The sequence below is a fragment of the Phaenicophaeus curvirostris genome, chromosome 1, assembly GCF_032191515.1.
Source record: "Phaenicophaeus curvirostris isolate KB17595 chromosome 1, BPBGC_Pcur_1.0, whole genome shotgun sequence".
Classification (NCBI taxonomy): Eukaryota; Metazoa; Chordata; class Aves; order Cuculiformes; family Cuculidae; genus Phaenicophaeus; species Phaenicophaeus curvirostris.
In genome coordinates, this window is record NC_091392.1 from 72,089,636 (window position 1) to 72,105,827 (window position 16,192).

The 16,192-nt window shown below is 40.4% G+C and overlaps 1 protein-coding gene across 1 annotated transcript in view; it reads left to right on the forward strand.

Annotated features, from left to right (window-relative positions):
* The first annotated feature begins 14,331 nt into the window (after window positions 1-14,331).
* The window catches only part of ABCC9 (ATP binding cassette subfamily C member 9), a 73,805-nt gene continuing 71,944 nt past the window's right edge, over window positions 14,332-16,192 (forward strand). The window contains exon 1 of the mRNA XM_069862723.1: window positions 14,332-14,511. The gene's annotated coding sequence lies outside the window, so the exon portion shown is untranslated. The remainder of the gene's footprint in view (window positions 14,512-16,192) is intronic.

Sequence of the window (16,192 nt, forward strand, 5' to 3'; positions counted from 1 at the left end):
TAGTTCACATATTCCAGACTTCTGATCATCATCACTATTCTCATCTGCACTTCTTATAATATAGTACTCAAGATTAAACAGAATATTGCAAACAAATGAAGCAGAAGGATTACTACTTCACATACCTTGAAGACTGTACTCTCATTTATACATCTCTGTATAATTTATCTTTTCTTGCACAATATTGGCATAATTCAGCCAGCAGTTCACTGTGACCTAGGATTTGTTTCTGCAAGAGCTGATGCATATCTAGATGCTTTCAACCTCTGTCTTTGCATCTGGCTGTATTTGCCCTAATGCAATATCTTGCATTTATTCCTACAGCAACCAGATATGTTCTCACCTTAAAATATTTTCATGTAAATCATATTCCCCTTTTTTATTTATGTGAAAACCATGTGAGGCATTGTCAAGGGTTTAACTAAGCTTAAGGCATATGGTATCAACTCTATCTTCCTCTAGCCAAAGGCCTCATTTTGTAGATTGATATTATTCTGATTTGACTTTCCTAGGTAAGTTATTATTGATTGCTATTCATAGAATCATAGAATAGCTTGGGTTGGAAGGGGCCTTTAAAGGTCATCCAGTCCACCCCCCTGCAGTGAGCAGGGACGGAACATCTTCAGTGAGATCAGGTTGCTCAGAGCCCTGTCCAACCTGACCTTGAATGTTTCCAGGGATGGGGCACCTACAACCTCTCTGGGCAACCTGTTCCATTGTTTCACCATTGTAGAAAAAATTCTTTTTCGTATCTGATCTGAATCTACCTACTTTAAGTTTAAAACCATTACCATTTGTCCTATTGCTACAGGCCTTGCCAAAAAGTCTGTCCTCATCTTTCTTGCCAGATCTCTCTAAGTACTGGAAGGCTGCAATAATGTCTCTCCAGAGTCTTCTCCAGGCTGAACAAAACAAATCTCTCAGCTTTTCCTCTTAAGAGAGGTGTTCCATCCCTCTAATCATTTCTGTGGCCCTCCTCTGGACTCATTCCAACAGGTCCATGTCTTTCATGTGCTTGGATGCAGTACTCCAGGTCGGCTCTCACCAGAGTGAAGTAGAGGTGGAATATCACTTCAGCCTCTGACCTGCTGGCCATGCTTCTTTTGATGCAGCCCAGGATAAAACTGGCTTTCTGGGATGCAAGTGCACGTTGCTGGCTCTTGTTCAGCTTTTCATCTAGCTTTTCATCTTAGGACTCATAAGTCCTTCTTCACAGCCCTGCTCTCAATCCCTTCATCCTCCAGCCAGTGCTGATACTGGGGATTGCCCAACACAGCTGCAGGACTGCTATTGGTTGCTTTGATTTCTTTTATGTGTGCACCAAAACTTGTTGATTAAATAATTCCAGCATTTTTTCCCCCAGGACAAAATATTTGACTAATGGTCCAAATACATCTGTATGAAATTTTAGCTCAGATCAAAAGTGCACCTCTGAACTGAGTATCAAAGCAAGTAAACTGTTACTGTATAATACTACTTGCTAAAACAGACATAGCAGATAGTTTCCGAGCTCTTCCTTCCCCCTTATTTTTAACATAGGAGACATTTTATACTTTATGGTCTTGGTAAATCTGCTTGATTATGAGATTTCATCAGCCAGCTGCTTTAGTATCCAAGGATGAAACTCAGCTCTGAGCTAGTTTGAGTACATATTACTCACCTAAGTACATTCTGACTTGTTTCTTCTGTGTTTGTACTGACATCTTGCTCCCAAAGGGACTGTGTGGATAATGGTACTGAGTGAGATAAGAACATTTGCTATTCTAATAATAGAGTAGCAGTGAACAAAACAAAGAATATAATGCTTTCTGCTTCTTTGAAGCATGTGCACTGCTTTATGTAGTCATGAAGTGGCCTGAAGGCACAGGTTTCCCAGAGTGGAGGAAATGGTTTCAGCTCTCAAATCACCCCTAGCTAGTGCGGCAGGTATTCCTACATCACAGAATGTAGTCAAGGTCCTGTGACTGTACAGCCTGCCTGTCCCTAGTGCTATTATGCCCAACTGTCCCTGAACAAGTAGGGCCAAACTGACTAATTTCAAGGAAATACCGGTATACTAGTAAAATCAGTGGTAATAAATCTGTTTTAATAACATGTTCCATGCCATGTGATTCCATTGGGGATAATAAAATCTCTGCATTTCTTTTCTGGCCACCATTCAATTTCTGTAAAGTATCACATTGCAGTTGCTCTCAATAAAGAAGTCCATTCATTCAAGTCTGTGTGTAAGAGCAAATGGGAAAAAAAATCTGGAGGCATTCAGTAGGTCTGTACTACAGTGTTACTGTGATCGCTGTTCCAAAGGCTATAATCTACTAACAGGGGACACATTGTGGAACTTAGGCTATTAATTGGAGAAGTCTTCTGTTATGCAGTGGGTAACTGTTATTAATGTGCATAAGGCACAACTCAACAGGAAACCTTACTAGTAATGACATCTGGGGGCTGCTTTCAAACTAACACCCTCTGAATTGCCAGTCAAGAGACCTTCCCTCCCCTTTCATCTTCCCACTTGACAGTCTTGAGGTCTACTCTGCCTTTTCTGACATTCACAGTGGTCACAAGAGAATTTGTAGGCTTTACAACAGAAAAAGTATGTAATACTGACTCTCTGAAGCTCACATTGGAATACATGAGTAGAGCCTTGTGGTGTATTGGTCAAAGGCAAATGTGCCTTAAAAAACAATGATAAAACCACTGTTGAACTAACTGGGGGCAGGATTTGATTTTGTGTGCACAGAGTCTAATGTGGTTTCTGTTAGCAGGGCTCCGTAAGTAATAACGCAGGTGGGTACAGTTGCAGGGTCCTGTCTTTGACTAGGCATACATAACATAATGAATACTACCAAAACAGGTAAGAAAGACTCAATGGAACCATGAGGTACAAAACTCCTGAATATGCTACAACTGGGTAGACTGGGAGTTACTCTTTCTAGGCCTCTCTGTAGCAACAGCAAAGTTCAGAGATCCAGATCTCCATTCCTGTCTTTGAACCATGAGTAGCTCCAGTGAAATCTGTGGAGTGATGCCAGAGTCAAACCAATGTAAAGGAAATGAGGAATGGGCCTGGGAAAACCTAGCAAATTACCCATTCCTGTTACTGGGAGCTTCACGCAAGTCTTGGGCTAATATAGTCTGTCTATACATGAGAGTTAAGTGAATAAAGGTTACCATATGTTTATTTAAAAGGCCAAGCAAGTGTTCAAGGGTCTGAGGTTTTAGAAAGCAGACAGCAAGGAATATTACTATTTAGAGCTTGCACTAGACCTAGTGTATTACTTGAACTTTCTGCAGAAATGAAATGAAGAAAACTGCTTTGCTGCAGCATACTGAAATGCACTCTGTTTAATTCAAAAATCCAGCCTGCTGGATGGATTGTGTTCCCTTTGGCAATATCATGTACACAGAAGAAATCAGAAAGAACTGAAATATGTATATTTAAGAGTAATTTCAAACTACTGAAGTAAAGTCTTTATTATTAGTACCAGAATGATTACATTATTTGACAAATGATGTTGACATTACCAGTCTAGCTATAAAATAATCATTAATTCTTGTAATGGTAACACTGATTTTTTTTTTCCAAAAAAGAATCCAAACAACTTTGTAAATCAATTTTGAAGATGTTTACACTTACACATAATTTTTGATACAATAATTTAGATTCATCCTACCTAAATCTGGGCATAAAAATGAAGCAATAAGCTGGAAGCCTGGCTGCCTCAGGTTCTTTGTATAGCCAAACTATATAGCTCAAATGTCTTTCAGAAGGTACCTTTAGAGAACAGTTGAAGGAGCCAAAGATTTGGATTGTCCTCAGAGAGAGTACATCAACAGCTTTCCCTGGCTGGAAAATGAGTTTTACCGAAGCTAGTTAACCTATGATACTCAGCTTTTTTCAAATGCCACTTTAGCATGTCCTGTTTACATAGATAGGGTTAAGCTTTTAGCCAGGTGTGTAAGCAGAAATGAATTTTTCCTAGTTCACACTTTCAAAGACCTTTTTTATCCAGATTGTTGTTTTTTAACTTTTTTTCTCTAGTGTGGTCTAGTTGTGGTCCTCCCTAAAACCTTCCACAAAAGATCCTCCTACTTAAAGGACTGAGTGTGGGAATGATATTTTCTTCCTGTAGTTGGTTGCTTTTCACACTTTCTATTCCAACTTGTATGTCTTATTACAGTGCCAAGAAATTTAATGGTTCAGCATTTTGCAATATTTTGGGGACTAACCCTCTATCACATGCATGACCAGGTGACTTTTTCTAGCTTGCTATTCTTGCATCTTACTTCCATCAATTAGCCTATGGGAGGCTACCTGAACCCCCAAAATATGAGAAAGTTGTTTCCAGCTGGTAAGGAGAAGGAACAAAAATTCTGCCTGATTTTCAGTCTTAGGCTGAACCTGTGAGGAAAAGTGGGAAATGGAGCTCTTCAGTCTAAAAAAGGAGAAACTGAGAGGGGATGTGATAGTAAACATCATGCAAAAAAAAAGAGTGCTGCAAGAAAAAAGAAAAAATCTTTGCCATGTCATTGTGCTTAGGACAAGAAGTTACAACCTTGAGTTATATCGCAGGATATTCAGGCCAGGTATTAGAAATCATAATCAGAAGGGCCATTACCACTACATTGCTTAGGGAGGATGCAACATCTCCCTCATTGGCAGCTGATGCTGACAGGGGTCTAGGTACCACTGAGTGGTACTGATCTCTCTAAGTCCCTTCCATTTCCCTTTCCTTTTATTTTATTAAAATTGTGATTTGCAAGGAAGATAATCTAATGGAGAAAACAGAGAAAGAAGAACCTCAAACCCATTATCATACACAAGTCTCAGAGAAGATTACAGTAGAGAGGAGTTAAAAAGAGATGAAGTAGTCAAGGGGCATGCACATATGTTTAAAAAAAGGGAAAGTTCATCATAATAAAACTTAGTACTTGATCTTAGATAAAGAGAACCTTTTATCTACTAACAAAATCTCTATGTAAGTTGATGTTATGCACTAACATTCCCTCAAATATTGCACTCACTAACAGTCCCATATCACAGTTACAAGCACCTACATGTGTCTCCCTGGCAAGGATCACTTTTGTGCAACATAGGCAGAAAATGACATGGGTTCATCATTTTTCTCTGGAGTGCTTCCTGGCTGACAACAATAAACTTGCTTTGTGAAAGATCTTTGATGACCTTTAGGAACCAATGCTTGTTATAGGGCCATCCTTTGTTTCAGTCTCTTGCTTACTTTGGCCTTCATAAATCTTAGGCAAAGTTGCTGGGTTTGCCCTTTGTTTCTTGTTTGAATTGTAAGCCTGATTTTCCAATGGGCCAACAGGAAAAGAAATGCTGCTTGTCAAATGCTGAAGCCTTGTTGCCATCCTCTTGTTGTGAATATGCAGCATTTTCTGCTGACAGGTCATCTTGTCCTGTCTTTTTAGAGTGTGGGCCTTGAGGACTTGAATGCAGGTCTTTTGGGCTTGACCTAAGTATCACATTACTCAGTTTTACCGCTGAGAACAACATTGTGGGAACAGTGCCGAGGGATTAGTGTTCTTCATTATCAGTGCAGGCTTTTCTTTTACCCCTTGTTCTGCTGTCTCATCTAGTGCTCTCACACACGTATGTCTCCATTCATCTTGTGTTCATAACACTCTTAATAGTTTTTTATTACAAATCTCCACAACTTTAACTGCCAGCTCACTCATTTTGTCTGTGTACTGGGTCATTAAAACAGTTTATCTGCCTGATTCTATAAGCATCCTCAGTCTTCTGCTGCTGTTTGCCCATAATATATGCCAAAACTATGAAATGCGTGTTTATTTTACACATTAATGAATTCTTTCACTTGAAGCACAGGAATGTGTATGTAGTGCCTCCTTTTTGTCTGACACTGAACATCCCTGACTGCTGCTAATGGTTTTGCTTTGCCAAGTGCAAGGCTTTGCATATTGCTTCTCAGTAGAAGAGAAATCCACAATTTGAAAATGTGGTGTGATAGAAAAGAGCTTGCTTTATCTGTACCTAGTCTAAAGCAATTTATACCTTCCTCTATCTAAAGCAGTAGACTTAATTATAACTCATAGTCTGCTGTGTCTTCTGAAATGGCTTCTTTAACGTAGCCTGGTATAACCCTGCATAACTCAGAATTATTATAGCAACCTAAAGTAGTAGTCACATGCCATTTTCTCAGCTGGTGTGGACAGTGCCATCTAGTGGCATTATTAGGGCAGTGTTGACATCGTGAAGTACAGAAGCAAGTGATGATCAACTGTGAAAATCATGGTCAGAGGTGCAATAAGAACTCTGCTTAAATTGCCCTTTTTACTCTAACAACGATATTGAAATATGTCCATAGAGAACTCTGTAAAATCATCAGATATTTTTACTGTAGACTGATTTCCAGATAGTTATCTATGGTTATTGCACATGAAATACCATCAACATGCAATTATGCTATTAGTACTTGCAGTTTAATTAATGGATTTTTTTCCATCTTGTACAGTTATGTTGAATTAGAATTCCTATTCCTCACAGACCAAGACTTACAGGTACAGAGCAGATGGTAGTTTCTAGTTAAGTGAAATGACTCTCTTGTGCACAAATATTGCTCCTCTTCCTTTCAATGTATACACATTCTCTCTGTCTAGGTCACAAGTTGGATGGGAATCAAGTACAATAAAGTGTTGTTGTTTGAATTGGTTCCTATTTCTAATCTCATTGCTGGCTGATGACCCGTGGAACGAAAAGGTAGAAAGCACATGCACAGCCTTAACATAATTTTGGAAGGTGAGATAAATAGTTGTCATAATAATTTCTCTATAAGCATGTGAATTGCAGAAGACTGTACAAAAGATCAGGCAGAGATCAGAGTGTCCTGATACTACCTTTGTAATCCACACAGCTCCTCACTCTCCATTGCTTGTGCAACAGCCAATGGAGTCAGAAAGTTCTTGTTGCTGTTGTGTCCCCATTGCTTAGCCAACTGTCTTCACAGACTCAGAGATACTCTGTGTCATATTTCTGTAGGGTTGCTTGCCTCAACACAGCTGCTGAAAGTATGACAGAGCTCAGGTATGCATGTACAATCTTCCTGTTTCACTACAATGGAAATTTTTTGAAGAATATTCTTACACTCTGAGTTAGCAAATGGTCATTTTGGACTAACCATATAAGTGCATGAGCCACATGTCACTCATAATTGCTGCTGGGAAGGCAAGTCATTGAATATGTGTTTGTAGATACATACAGCCATAGGTAAACTTGTGATAAATTTTGATTTTTCATCAACTCTCCCCAAAAGTAGTACTATACACACTCTCCTGGGTGGAAAACTGGTTGGATGGCTGGGCCCAGAGAGTGGTAGTAAATGGAAGTAACTCCAGTTAGAGGCCAGTTACAAATCGTGTCCCCCAGGGCTCAGCGCGCAGCCCAGTCCTGTTCAATGTCGTTATCAATGACCTGGATGAAGGCATTGAGTGCACCCTTAGCAAGTTTGCAGATGACACTAAGCTGGGAGGAAGTGTCGATCTGCTGGAGGGTAGGGAGGCTCTGCGAAGGGATCTGAACAGGCTGGAGTGCTGGGCAGAGTCCAATGGCATGAGGTTTAACAAGGCCAAATGCCGGGTCCTGCACCTGAGACACAACAACCCTGTGCAGTGCTACACACTAAGAGAAGTCTGGCTAAAAACCTGCCAGGAGGAGAAGGATCTGGGTGTGTTGGTTGACAGTCGTCTGAACACAAGCCAGCAGTGTGCCCAGGTGGCCGAGAAAGCCAATAGCATCTTGGCTTGTATCAGAAACAGCATGATCAGCAGGCCCAGAGAGGTTATTTTCCCTCTGTACTCGGCACTGATGGGACGACACCTCGAATACTGTGTTCAGTTCTGGGCCCCTCACTACAAGAAGGGCTTGTTGTTGAGGCTCTGGAGCGTGTCCAGAGAAGAGCAACAAAGTTGGTGAAGGGGCTGGAGAACAAGTCTTAGGAGGGGCAGCTGAGGAAACTGGGGTTGTTTAGCCTGGAGAAGAGAAGGCGTTATTGCTCTCTGCAGCTACCTGAAACGAGGTGCTGGCCTCTTCTCCCAAGTGACAGGGGACAGGACAAGAGGAAATGACCTCAAGCTCCGCCAGGGGGGGTTCAGGCTCGACATCAGAAAAAAAATTTCCACAGAAAGGGTCATCGGGCATTGGAACAGGCTGCCCAGGGAGGTGGTTGAGTCACCATCCTTGGAGGTTTTTAAAAGAAGAGTGGATGAGGTGCTGAGGGGCACGGTTTAGTGGTTGATAGGAATGGTTGGACTCAATGATCCCGTGGGTCTTTTCCAACCTAGTAATTCTATGATTCTGTGATTCTGTGATTTCCTATGCAAAGTAACAAAAGAATCAGCTGATCCATTTGAAATGAGACAGTGCTCCCTATCAAGCCTATGACTGCTACAGAGACAAGGTGTAAACCAGAGAATGAACACTGATGAAAGTCTATTTGAATTCCGTTTTATATTTCTCAGGCTATTTGCTTTATTACAGCAAATACGATGTAAATCTCCCTGAAGTCATATTAGGAAATCTTACATTGCCTACCAGGAGTCTACCTTGAAGCATTATGCACTTAAGGGTGGTGTTTTACTACTATTGTTCTACAGGAACTCCTTGCTATCTTCACCCCAAAGACTGTGCTATTTTCTGTAATTTTATATCATATGGTATTATCTTGTTGCTGCCTTGAAACTGGATCAAACTGTGTTGTAAAAATTTATCCCACTTTTTCTTTACTTACATGAACCCTTTGATCATGTTATCAGACTGCTGTCACAGGCTCAAGATGAATTGCTACAGAAGTAGCTTAGATATATCCTACCAAGGAGCTTCAGAGAGTGTTTTGGGAAAGTCTGTGGAAGGACTATTCCTTGATGACATAATGTTTCTGTAGTATGCTGGTTGCTGCATGATTTAGGACATTTTTATTTGTTTTCATTTATGGGCTTTTGTGTCTTCTGCTAAGATATTGTCTTCTGCTGCTATGCTATTGACATGTCTTACTGTAAGTAAGTAAAGCTATTTTAAATTGATCTTAACCTTTTGACTAACTTTTATTTCAGATTTTGGTCTATGTAAGCATGAGATTTAATAAAGTTCAGTGTGCTGTAAGATGGACTTTAGGCTTATCTTCCCATTTCCTGATTTCCAGTGAGGATTGCAGATGACTTCAGCAAGAAGAGAATAAGCAAAGATCAGAGATCCAGGACATCAGTATTTAGTACCCACTAAATACAGGAGTACCTAGTAACTCAAAGAACAGAGCAGTGCGTATTAAAGCTTCCATTGCTACACTTATACTGAGCAGTTAAATTACCTAGATGATATTACTAACTTAAATGCAACCTAAAGTGTAACCACAATGATTTTAATTATATTTTGAGTTTGTCTTTTTTATGAAAGTGAATTTTAATAGCTGATCTTTCTTGTTTCTTGTTCCCAGAAACTTGAGCAGAGACTTTGCTAAAAAGCTTCCAGCTTTGAGATAAACAACTTCAGAGACTGGAGTATAATTTACATAAAAGGCAGATGTGGGACCCTTTACAGACAAGTGCTTTTTTGGAAAGCAAAGCAATGGTACTACATACCTTGCCTGAAAGAGATGTGGATCATCTTAGAGATTGGATGCATTTTCTTATGTTAATGGCTTTTTAAAGAACGTATTATGGTGCAAATAACCAGAAAAAAAAAATTGCTGGATTTTGTATACAGTGGATGTCAGGTTTCAGGGTCAGTATAGGCAAATTAATTTAATCTTTTCCTATAAAAGAGATTTCTTATAGTTTTGATGATTCATGTTTCTTTACACTATATATTTATCCCAGCATAGAATATAACAGTGCTCAAGCATGGCAACTTCTGGAATTACAATTGGAAATGGTAAGGGATGTGGAAGAAGGACTATGTGGGTCCTACCTGCTGGTAGAAATGGTGGGGATGACTTTTACATGATACTTGCCATGATTATTACCCTTTTTATCATATTCTTTTGCTGTGCACAATAATGTAAAGCAAATACAAGCAAAAATATTTCAGGTGAAAAATTTATTTCCATACCTCAAAGAAGAAGAAAAGAAAAATATAGAGGATAAAATTTTTAAAACCACTCCAGTGTTTTATGTTAATTTCCAAATGTAGCATAGCATGTGTATATTAGGGCTACACTCCTCTAGTTCTATGTATGGGTTTTTTGAAGCAAAAGAGTGTAATCCAAACCATATGTATTTGGTTGCCAATGTGACTATTTTTAAAAAAACAACAAACAAACCCCAAACTTTATCAAACAGAACAAATAAACTGGAGATCTGAAAAGTTATGTTGTGTATAGCATCTAACTTGCAACTTTGCATGCAGATTCAGCCAAGATTAAGAGGTATAAATCATAGCATTGTATTTTAGTGCCTCTGACTTCACGATCGTGCCACTTATGCACAGTTGTCCATCAAAGATCAGAGGATTTGTAAATCCCTGTTCAAGTCCTATGGCTTTATGCACCTTTTATACTGATGAACTCTGAGGTCTGGGTTTTCTCCTCCACACAGAGCTCTTCTCTGCTCAGGTTGCTCTGTTGAACTTTTGCTGTATGTATTTTCCACTACAGTTTTCCCCATAGAAACGAGGAAAAAAAACTGTGGAAAATATTCCAAATAACCCTAAGCTTCTACTGCTTCCCCCCTCCAAGTTTAATCATAATAAATATTTAAAAGGGGCATAGGAGTTATTCAAAGACTAGGCTGTGTTTTCCATTGCATTAAAAAAATTAAAATAGAAAATGGATTCTTTGGTACTTCATTAACGTTTTCTTGGCAGATGGGTTTTTTTAACTAAAATCAGTAATGTGTAATTAAAACTAACACAGCAAATCTTTCATTTTTATAGTGGGCTGTAAAATTAGTCTTGAAACTGCGTCAATCTGATCTTTTAATATGATGGCACAAGCTCTGACACATCACTGCGGGAATTCTGTCAGTGTGACAAATTTAGAAGTAAAATAAATCATTGATAGACCAAAATTTATGTAATTTACTCTATTTGTTTATATTGCTGTATTAGCATAAAGCCCTGATATAAATGACATATGTAGTTTTAAAATAAGTCAAGGAATTTAGCCCCACTTGGTGAGCAAAATATGCACAAAAGGTTTTCTCAAAAACCCCCACAACAATTTAGTGTCAATTGCTCAAGACAAAATAACCTGCATGCACAGGCGAAATGATGGTGACTCCAGGTCTTCACCTAAGAAATGGGAAAGACTAGGAGCTTGTGCTCAGCTAGCTGAGTTTGACTAAAGAGTAGTAGCTTGTTAAGGTCTAGTGATTTGATTGTTAGTGCTGGCATGCCATAAAGCACACACAGAGGGAGCCCTGTGGACCGGTCCTCAGTCCAGAAAATGGCAAAGCGAGCTGTTGCCAGCTGAACCCAGATTAGCTTGTTATGTGAACACTGCCTAGAGTTCAGGTACCCTTCCTCTCCTATTCAGTGAGTTAAATAAACCAAGACAATTCAAGTGGAGAGTGCTCAGCTGGGAAGTATGGCAAACGCATCCATACCTGCAGCGGCTGTTGGGTCATTTCCCTCACACCGGTGAGTTGTCATTAATTAAATCCTCTTTCCTCTCCTGCTATTCCTCCACCATTTTGCTTCCTTTGGGTTAAACTGGTCAAGCTGATGGAAGCACACTACTGCGTGAAAATCATTGCCAGCAGGGCTGCGGGTTTTCCCTGCCTCGGAGCAGGGAGCCAAAACTCAGTGGTTTCGTTAAGAAATACTTAGAATTTTTTGCACTGTCTCTCCCGCCCCCTCATCCCCCTCCCTGCTTCCCAAGCCATGAGGCAAAGCAGCTTCTCCCTTTAAGCTGCCCATTAGACAAGGTCACCTGCGCCCGCTCCCCGACCCGGAGGGGGCGCAGCGTGGGGGGGACCGAGGCTGGCACATCCTTCCCCACGGCCGAGCATCCCTCCCCACGGCCGAGCATCCCTCCCCACGGCCGAGCATCCCTCCCCGCTGCCGGCACATCCCTCCCCGCGGCCGGCGCATCCCTCCCCGCGGCCGGCACATCCCTCCCCGCGGCCGAGCATCCTTCTTCACGGCCGAGCATCCCTCCCCGCTGCCGGCACATCCCTTCCCGCGGCCGAGCATCCCTCCCCACGGCCGGCACATCCCTCCCCGCGGCCGAGCATCCCTCCCCACGGCCGAGCATCCCTCCCCACGGCCGAGCATCCCTCCCAGCACCTGCCTCCGGCGCGGGCCGCCCTGCGTTGCTGGCGGTGCTGGTACCCGGGTTGGTTCTGCACCGCTGAACCCGGAGCGCGCAGCCCACAGCTGGAGTGCCGGTAACTGAGCGCTTGGCTGCTGGAGGCTAACGTGGGTAACTGGAGGCTAACGTGGGAAACTGGAGGCTAACGTGGGAAAACTGGAGACATACAGTACATCAGGATACCTGAGAATCGGCCCGGGTTATTTTCCATTCACTTACAGCTCCAAACATATCCTGAAGCATTTTGAATTCTCGTTATTGTCTCTTTCTTCCACACTCCCTCCCCAGCCCTGCCCAGCAAATTGAAAAGCCCAGGGACAAAAAAATTATTTCTAATCAGAACAGAATGTGTTCTGACATTGAAGAGCTTTTCATTTTTCTAAATCCTTTTAAAAATGCATTTCAAAATATTTTAGCTTGTCACATAGAAGAATGAAAGAACTTCATTTAGAAACAGCAAAATGAAAGATGCTGGTGGCTTCCCCAGTAATTTTACCTTTTTTACCTTCCTTTTTTCCCCTTCCTGTTTAAACAGTTCTGTGGAAATAACAGAGCTAAATGACAACAGCCAAATTTTCATGTTTTGGCAAAAACAATTGTGACCATAAATGCTACTCACGTCTATCTGAAATTATATGTATTTTCAGAAACATCACAACAGCGCTATTTTAGATGGTGATTAGATGGAGTAAAGATTTTATTTTATAGTAACTTCTTTAATGAAACACATACAGCAGAACGCAGAAGGTTGGGATCCACAATCCTTTTTTTTCTAAAACATTGAAGTTTATTACATGAAAGAGAAAGGAAAAAAGCAAAACAGAATAAATGCAAGTAAAATATCTCAGGTGCCATGGAAGACTGTTGAGGTCTGCCTCAGTTGTTCAGTGCAATGCTGGTTTGATGCTTCGAGTTAACAGAAGAGAACAAAATATGTCCATTTTCTCTAGATGTGAGGTTTCTGCTTTCTCATCCCTACAATCATAAGGTAAGAAGCATCTGGGACAAGGTGGATTTGCCAAGATTTTCATGAGTCCTGCCAGTGTTGTCTTCAGCCATCCAACTGGATTCTCAGATCAGAGCTCACTGTAATACCTTTCGTGGTGTGAAAACATCTTCAACTGCAATCCGTTTGAAACCATTTGCTTACTAGTGATCTAGATGCAACCCCTGGATTCTACAAGGTCTAAGCAAATTCTGTCCTGGGGGCCCCCAGCTCTGGTACCTAACAAGTGAACAGCTGTGCTCAAAGCCACCCTGTGCTACTATTTGTCTTGTGATGCACCACCAAGTACCTGATCTTTGCTATTTGCAGCCTTCAGTTGTAGGGCTCAAGTGCAACTATAATGACAGAACATCGGAGCCTTGGAATATCGTGGTTCAATGGCATTCAAAGAAAATGAGCAAACAAACCAACTGACTGCATGTAGGCTCCCTAGGGACTTCATCCTTACTAAGTAAACATATGCAATGTATTTTGCAGCCAAAAGTTACTATTCCTTCTAAATAAGTGCTATTGTGTTGAAAACGGTATTCCTGGTATGAGCATCAAATCAGTTTTGAATTTTATTTCAGGTTTTAAAATGATCTCTTTTAAAAGAAGCAGATCAAAAAGTGGGATTTGGTCTGTATTTTAAGCAGAAGAGTCTGGAGGGATCTAGGGTAAATTAAAATATCTGAGTAGGCTTCTCTTTTCTCTTCTGCTTAAGATAATGGAAGATGTGCAAAATTATCTTGTCAAATTCAAATTATCCGAGATGAATTCAAAAGAATTCAAAAGCTGAAGCTCCCCAAGTCTGTCAAAGTTAGACTACCTTGTCTAAATTAATTACTTCAGAAAAACCATCTGATAATAGTTCATAGACTGCAACACAGCCTCTTGGAATCTTACTGCTCCAGTGACGGAAAACTGAAAATAAAAGCAAACAGAAGAAATCCCAGGGGACTGCAGCTTCAGGAGGTGAAAAATTGGTGCTTTTTGCTTGCCTGTCTTTTCCCCGTTTCCTGCCCCCTTCAACGTATGAGAAAGACTAGAAGAGTTTATGCGCTTTGGAAACTCGATAGGAGGCAGCAGCTGATCTTCCCATCACCAGCCTAAAAATAATCCACTCCAGGGCTTGGAGCAGCTTCACTGAGTGGAGGAAAATCCTGCCATCGGGGTGATATTGATCACATAGCACAACCGAGTGACAATTTGGGTTGGTATTTTGGTTTTGTGTTTACAAAGGTAAGCTACAGAGTTCGATCTAACATTCAGCAACAAAACGGGGCATGCAATGACCCTCCCCCATTATCTCCCACTAACCACCTCCTCCTCCTTCCCTTTATATCTGTGGGACAGGGCTGCTCCTCGTTCTTCCCTGGGATTACAGTTCCAATCTCTTTTTCCTTTTCCTTTTTCATTCACAGGCATTCTCAGCCCTTATCGTCCTCTCCTGCTGATGTTTTCTTTGCTTCTGTTCGCAGGGTTACGTTTCTTTTTTTAAACTGTCCTGTCCTGGCATGAGAAACTGAAGGTTTTATAGCAGCCAATGTAGCACACTGATGTTTAAAATCGCATTGTGTTAAGAAGCTTACCAAAAAATCAAAAAGCAGTGTTTTAGAGGTGTGTGAGACCACTGCAGATGTTTATGTGCAATGCTTTTCAGTGCCAGTAGCCTGTTTAGCACCACTGCTGTTGTGATTTTCTCTGTTTGGAGCCTGATCCAAAAACCTACCAAAGTCAATGAGATTCTTTGCATTGATTTCAGTAACGTTTGGATTGGGCTGCTGGTATATGCGAGTTAGCAAAGTGAATGCTGACGAGTATCAGAGGTAATTCATCACCTTAACCCTCAAAGTAACTGAAACAGTGCTTAGCAGAGAAGCAGGATCTGTCTACAATCGGTGGCACAGCTTAAGCAGGAATAAAAAGGAAAATTGTATTTTGTACAGGATTGTTTGTTTAAAAACTAGATTTTAAAGGGGCAACAACTTTTGCCATTACCTTAGCAGAACTCTCTGCAAATAATGCATAAACTATAGACTACAAAGATTGCATTAGGTCCAGTGGTTTTGGGAAGGTAAGGACACTTGTAGGCTTATACCTAGAAAGGGTAAAGATTCAGAGCACTAACCTAAAATCTGTGGCAAATGCTAGAGTTAGGCCTTCCATTGTGCTTATCCAAACCTATAAATTAATAACTTGACCTTAATTAAAAATTTGTCTGTGAAATTCAAGAAGGATAGATGAATTCTTGCTTTTGTTATGACTTAATTATTCAGAAGATAAGAAATTACTGCTCTGGTAAAACTCTTGAGTACTTCCTCCAACCTGCATCTGTATGCCTACACATACATGTACATATGTATGTGTATATATACGCATATGGGCATATAATGCATATTATATGTAAGACCAAAAAAAAAATTCTGAACCAAGACACAAGTATGCTCTGTAAACTGATATATTTTAATTAGGAAGTGCAGCTATTGATTTTTTTTAATATAGGCAACAGAATTACTGCAATAAATGTATTTCAGAATATTCTGAATTCTCCTGAAAAAGATCCACCTAAGGAGTGTATTCATTCATATCCTTTCTTTTATAATCATAAGTATCTTTCAGAGCACATTGAATAAGTGTGTAATGAACATAAAGTGATAGTACAGATAAGAGGAAACTCTTGAATATGAGGACTTTTAGGTGCACTTTAAAAGAACCTGAGACAATTAAAATATCTTTAACTAGAATTGTGACTGTTTTGCACTCGGTAAGGATGTTCTCATAATTTTATGGAAATTTAATTTATCTGCTTTTTTCGCATTGTCTTCTTTACAATTGCTTATGGAAAACTTATCTCAGGAACTGGCTTGGTGCCCTAAGAATCCTCATTTATGCTTGTTAAAATGAGATTTGTGTTTAGGTT